This window comes from Hippocampus comes, unplaced genomic scaffold (assembly GCF_001891065.2).
Source record: "Hippocampus comes isolate QL1 unplaced genomic scaffold, H_comes_QL1_v1.1 scaffold174, whole genome shotgun sequence".
Classification (NCBI taxonomy): Eukaryota; Metazoa; Chordata; class Actinopteri; order Syngnathiformes; family Syngnathidae; genus Hippocampus; species Hippocampus comes.
In genome coordinates this window covers 3,383,983-3,391,174 of record NW_017805983.1, presented here as the reverse complement: position 1 = coordinate 3,391,174, position 7,192 = coordinate 3,383,983, and the positions used below count along the sequence as shown (strand labels likewise).

At 39.5% G+C, this 7,192-nt stretch overlaps 1 protein-coding gene across 2 annotated transcripts in view; it reads right to left on the bottom strand.

Moving 5' to 3' along the window:
- The window catches only part of LOC109528667 (nucleolar protein 4-like), a 45,577-nt gene that overhangs the window by 29,777 nt on the left and 8,608 nt on the right, over window positions 1–7,192 (bottom strand). The gene's annotated exons all lie outside the window — the stretch shown is intronic.

The window sequence follows — 7,192 nt, the reverse complement described above, 5'->3', positions numbered from 1 at the left end:
ACACACACACACACACACACACACACAGAGCTCCTATATGACAATATATGCATATATGAGCTCCTATATGTCAATGTTGTCATGTGCTTTTTTAGAAATGGCACTGCATTCCCTGTTATTTTTCTATGTTCTGTCTTTTCTATCCATCGGTCCTCTCTCAAACCTTTTTCTGTCTGTCCGTGTTTCCAATAGCACAGCAAAACTGTTCCGGCACAGTGTGAAAGGGGTAATCCAGTGTGACCACCGGGCGTCTCTGAGAAAGCCAAAGTGAAGTGGTCCGAGTCACTTAAAGGGTTTTGAGGTTAGACAGCCTAAGTGCTATACAAGACAAAACGAGGACGCTTTATAGCTGTCAATGTTGTACAGTGCCGTGAAAAAGTATTTGCCACCTTCCTGATTTCTGTGTTTTTTGCCTATTTATCACACACAAAGGTTTCAATTCATCAAACCAATTTTAATATCACACAGAGACAACCCAAGGAAATCCAAAATGTAGCTTCTATGTGCCAATTTAATTTATTAAGGCACAAAAAAAATGCATTGATCTAAACTGAGGCCAGTGAGGTCTGGAGTTCTTTCAATGTTGTTCCCGGTTCTTTTGCACTCACTGAGTAATTTTAGCTGGTCGACCACTCCTGGGAACGTATGCCACTGTTCCCAGTTTTCTCCATTTGTGGATAATGGCTTTGACAGTGTTTCGCTGAAGCCCCACAGTCTTGGAAATGGCTTTGTAACCTTTTCCAGACTGATAATTTCAAGATATCTACACTATGTCTGAGATATTCTATTTATGTGATTTCCTGATTCAACAAATGTGGTGCTAGGGTGTTGCCTGTGAAATTGAACTCGGCTTTCCCAACACTGTCGTTTGTCACAGTTACTTTGTGATTGAACAAAGGGGGCAATTACTATTTCAGCAGGGGTTTTTTTTGTACATTAATAAATTAAATTGGCATTTAGAAACTGCATTTAGTATTTCTGTGGGGAGTCTCAGTGTAATATTAACCCTTTCATGCACCCTGTAATCTGATAATATGATAAGCTTTCCACTGCAGTAACTTCTTTCCCTGAAAGGGTTAAAATTGGTTTGATGAACTGAAACCTTTGTGTGTGATAAATATGCAAAGAACACAGAAATCAGGAAGGGGGCAAGTACTTTTTTCACAGCACTGTACATGACATCCATCCATTTTTACAACACTTCCAATGTTCACCAATATCAAAACTTCTTGTCACATTTAAAACATTGTTTAGGTTGCACGTTTGCACTAAATGTTTGTATTGAAATTTATTATTTCTCATGCCACTAATAGTTTAATGTACTGCACTTGAAAATTACTACTCTAAAAATTTAAGCTAAATGTTTATGCTAAAATGTGTCTATGCTGAACATGAAGTATAAGGCAAAATTAAGGTCAAAATGAAAAGACTTTATTTTCAGGCCACACTAACCAGCCCATGACCCCACCCACATTTGACATATTTCCCCACAACAAGCCTAACTTGATGTATTGATATACAGTAATTGATTGACTCTGTGTGCTGCTAGCAAAAGAGTTAATGTTTTATTTTCAAGGGTTTTGGTGTTGAACGAAGGAGGAGAAAAGACATGCGAGGGTCTCAGAGGGTGTGACCCGACACAGGTTTGTCACACTTTGACTCACTCCTGAGAGCTGCAAATTCACTACAAAATAAACAGAGATGCTGCAATAACACTGTACTGGAAGAATTTCCATTTGGTTGAGGCCAACGTTAAAATGGCTCTACAAGTTAAGCACCACTTGCAACAAAAAAGTCATGGAGCACGTTGAGACAAAAATATTCCATTTCGTAATCATGAATTAACAGAAGTTTGAGCAGCACCCAATGTCAGGTTTACGGCACCGTCAACAAAAACAGTATTACTGGGCAGAACAGTTCCTGCACACAGTTTAGTCTAACATTGAGCAAGATTGCATCCTGAATGCAGAAAACACAAAGACAGATGGATAAGGATGAACTTTTTGTCCTGTGGTCAGGTACTCAAATGATAACATACACTGTAGCAAAATAAGAGAAAACATTGAGGAAGATTGAGACCATTTCTCCATCTGGTTTGCGTTCTACTGTATTTCCAATGAGAACTGATAAGATGCTAAAATGCTAACTTTTACTATGTTAACATCCTGTATATAAAGATGAGGAAGCTTGATGAGCTTTTTTATCCTGTCTTGTGATCAAGTAATATCCTGAAAGAGGATTGCGTACAGCTAACAGTCTAACAGTTGTTACTCTCCACGGTTTTCAAATATTTGACACCAAGTACCCCCTAAAAACCTTTTACCACTCCAGGCATCACCCTAATGACCATCATTAAAATATACTTGGCTCACGTGTTCATCAATAACAAGGTTTCATCTTAAAAAGTGTATTTGAAACCACTGTAACATTACGTACAGTTCAAGCATCAACATGGTACTTTAAACATGGGAAAATAAGAAAATTGCATAGTACACACCTACTTACCGGTAAATAATTATTCAGCTCAAATAAATTGTGCATAATATCCATCCATCAATGCATTTTCTAATCCGCTTATCCTCACGAGGGTCGCGAGCGTGCTGGAGACTATCCTAGCTGTCTTTGGGCAGTATTGTGCATAATAATTGTCGCTCAATAAATGTTTGAAAATAAAGAGTTCTCAAAGGTTGAATGCAAACATGTCATATGTAAAAAGCTAAATGTAACTGAATTGTAGTGGTGTGAAACAAGTTGAAGCCATTGTAACTGTGTATTTTGCTCAGTTTAAAGATTTAATTCAGTGGGAGCCCATATACCGCTAGTGCAGTGGTCACCAACATAGTGCCTGCGGGGCAACAGTTAGCCCCCAAGCACCACAAGTAGCCAATGGGAACACAAACAAGGGAGTCCATTTTCCATGAGCTCATGAAATACTGCTGAAGGGCCCATTAAATCCTTGAACCCTGAACTTTATGCCCCTTATCTACGAGGCCCACCCACCCGCTCACTCCCAACAGAAAAACAAAGCCACCTTTTACAACTTCTCACTGTTTCTGACTTGAGTGAATACACAATAAAAATAATGGAAGCTTCAAGGAGCCCTCGTTCCCTCTTTTCACGGCCAATCCTTGAAAAAAAAATCATCAAAACTCTGACTGGATGCCACATTCGAGAACAAAGTCAAGCAAGCTCGGCTCATCAGTGAAGGATTCCCGCTTTCCACTGGGGTAAATTTCCAAGGAGATGTCGGACAATCTACTAGTCATAGAACCATCCAAATTGGCTAGGTTGGACCAAAATAGATGATTTTTTTCTCTTCACTTTGGGGCATGGGTTCATTTTTGTGCATTGTGTCATGATAGACATGTCTGCTGAAATTAAAGTTAATCCGTCAAACTAGTGTCAGAGGCTTCGTTTTTCAAACCTTCCAGGGGATGCCAGTGAGTGAAATTTGGGGGAGTTGTGATGCAGATCGCGAACTGGCTGGCTTGCTGGTTGGCTAGATGGATAGATAAATTGTAAATTATTGCAATTAATTTGGAAAGAATACGTTTTAGTTCTTACAATTAGCTCAGAATACTTTGAGACCGCTTATTTTACTGCATGATTTTTTTAACATTTATTTCATTGTAATGAAACATTTCATTTCTTTAGGTATACGTTAGATATCACAAAAATAGACATTGCAATTTCCGGCACCTACATGCATATTGCATGCTTTTCCAATATCGGGCAGCCATGATAGATAGATAGATAGATAGATAGATAGATAGATAGATAGATAGATAGAAAACATTCATACTGATTATTGATCCACGCAAACACAGACAAACTGATCGAGCTCGAACACAGCTGGCTAGCAAGCCAGCTCTAAAACAGATGTACAGCTTGAGTCAATTGACGATTGTCCCGCGCCACGTGCACGTGGACGTTGGGCAGCGTGTACCAGGTACCCACCCACGCACGCACGCACCCACTAACACACACAAACACACACACACACACACACACACACACACACACACACACACACACACACACACACACACGCACACAGAACAATGTGCAGCAGTGATGGCGCACAAGGAGCCGCAGTGACCATCAGCTGGGATGTGCGTGACGCGCGCGCGCACACACACGCAATATAAAAACGTCACCCCTTTACGGAACCGAACAAGTGAACGCAACATGACAGCTGACGATGAGGAGGGCGAGGAAGACGAAGAGCAGTGCTTACCTTCACTCCCTTGCAACGAAGAAAGGAGAGAAAGCGGATGTTTGTTTTCTTGCGCCTCACGTGTCTTCTTCAATACCTCCAGTATTATTAATAATAATAGTAATAATTGTGATGATGCATTATTGTTGTTGTTATGTCTCTGATCTACTCGTGAACGTGCTGCCTGCGCCAGGACGGAGGATGCAGCGGCGCGCACGACCCCCAAGACTCTGCTGGGCTGTCGCGGGTGGGGGCGTGGTCACCGGGGTGACGTCATGGTGGGCGAGCGAAAGGGAGAAAGAGAGCGCTACTGTATTTGTATTGGGGGTGGGCGCCCTAAAATAAACATTCTTTCTTTAATGACAATTTTACTATCAATCGATTTCACAATGTATTTTCTTTTGTTTGTTTAGAAAAAACTGACATTAGTTGATAACTGTTCTTTTTTTTTTAACTATTTTTTTCTCCAGCATTAACAGAAATGATATCTGTATATGTGTGTGTGCGTGTGTGTATGTGTGCGTTTGTGCGTGCGTGCGTGCGTGCGTGTGTGTGTGTGTGTGTGTGTTTTGTTTTGGTGTTTTAGATTCCTCTTTCAGAATACAGTGGTACCTCTACTGACGAAATTAATTGGTTCCGGACGAAATGTCTTAACTAGATTATTTTGTAAGTAGAGACGCATTTTCCATGTAAATGCCCTAATCCGTTCCAAGCCCCCCAAAATTCAGACATATATTTTTTTTTAGAGCACAAAAATGCATCATAATATGTAACAAATACATGTTACAAATTAGATTATTGCACAATAAATGCGAGTTGTGCATAATGTAAAAAACAAAGAATAAAGAATAAAAATGATGGTCATTTAACTTTTAACTGCGTCCTCATTGTTTTTTGCCCTCTTTAGCCCATGTTCTCTCTCAGAAGTGTTTTTTGCCTGGCGTTTGGTCAAGAACTAATCCAATCCTTCAAATATATCCAAGGCAAATATCAGCATAGTGAGCCATCGCCCGATTGTTGAACAATTTTTCTGGGTGATTCACATCGATGTAAAAACATCGGAATACCTCCTGGGCGAGTGACCAGGGCGCTGCATTGACACCTAATTACCTATCTATCTATCTATCTATCTATCTATCTATCTATCTATCTATCTCTCTCTCTCTCTATCTATCTATCTATCTACACACAAAGACACATATGGTAGAAGTCCCTCTTAGCCAATGGGATGCCAGGATGATGCTGGGGGAATAGCCAATGGCAGAGTAGCTATAAGTATGTTGCATTCAGGAAAATTGGAGCTGCGAGTAGCAAGCCATACTGTATTTTTACCTTTCGTATCTCGAAATTTCTTTTGTAACTAGAGGCAATATTTTCCTGTTGAGGCATTTCGTAACTTGGAAATTTCGTATGAAGAGACGTTCGTAAGAAGAGATACCACTGTATGCCGCAGCCCTGTCTAAAGTGGTGTCAAGGAAGCTTGTTGAAGTGATACATTTCGGATGATAGATAAGCTTTGTATTTCGGAGAGAAGCTACGTTTAGCCCGGGTTGTTAGTGGAAGTTTTTAGATTTCATTTTTATCAAAATCAAATTATCTGGAAGCCATTTATTTCTGTTTATCTTTAAAGGTACGGTGTGTAGAATCTAGTGCCGTTTAATGGTGAACTAACAGAATGCAATGACCTAAGCTCGGAGCATGTGCATTTTCGAGCATATGCACTACGGTGCCACAGAGAACAAATACATCAAAAACCTACCACCAATTTCTTCAGCAGAGGTGCAAGCAAAATGTCATCACAAACGACATGGAGTATTCCCTCAAGTGAATAAGTACGTGCATTACATTTGTTAAACATGTTGTAGTAATAATGTTGAGACACTACACTCTCCTTTGAGTATCCGTAGCAGAAAAATGGTGGCGAAACATGGCAGCCTCTTGATGCTCCCTATGTAGTACTGGTATAATTAGAGATAACAGCACCTATGATTATGTAAAAACATTTACGTTGATGTGATAGAACATGTTTTTTACATATTGAAATTAATAGGGAAAATAATAAACATTGAAAAATCTAAAAATTTTCACACAATGTGCCTTACACTAATTTATTTTTAAGTGCAATGTTGCGACCTCTGAAAAATATTTCCATCTTGGAACATGTTCCTTGTGTCAAAAGTTGGAAAATCAGGTCTTTACAATGCGTTAAGTAAATGGGCAGTATGTCTTTGAAAACGTTCACTCACTGGGCACTAATTTGCAGCCATGTCATGAGTGCAAGCAGTGCATGTCAGTGAAGACGCATGAAGCAGATTTTTCCCCTTTAAAATAAATAATTCTGAGCTTTTTTTATACACTTGTACATCAATTAATAATAAAAAGCGTGACTTCAAAAATCGCCTGTATTGGTAAGAATGTCAATTGCAATTAATATATGCGACTGAGGGTTAGCGGCTCGGAGAATAGATGGATGGATATTTTTTTATTTATCGTGACAGGTTGAGTATCATTCCTGTACAGTGACTTCCATGTGTGATGGCGCGTTTGTCACTCTTTATTCATACAAGCTGCCACCTAACGGCTAAGTAAGGAAGTTCAGGACTGCTCCTGAGTGACTGTCTTGTTGGCTTCAAATGCTTTGATACTGACTTGACAAATCCATTTTGCGAACGTCTCCAGACTTGGTGGACATTTTAGTAAATCCATGAATTTCAAACCAATCATCCAATTTCACTCAAATGGTCCGGAACTTATGATTCATTTACGATAAGTAATGCCAGCGACATATAGTGACAAATGCTCCCTGAGTAACCCCACAAGTCATCATTTCAGGATACAAACTATTTTCGACATTTTTGTCTGGTAGTACAATGTCAGAATTTTCTCATGTTTCTGCTATACTCAAGAAGTTCCGGCCTCCCTCAAAAGAAAGAAATATATATCTATATATATCTATATCTATATCTATCTATATAT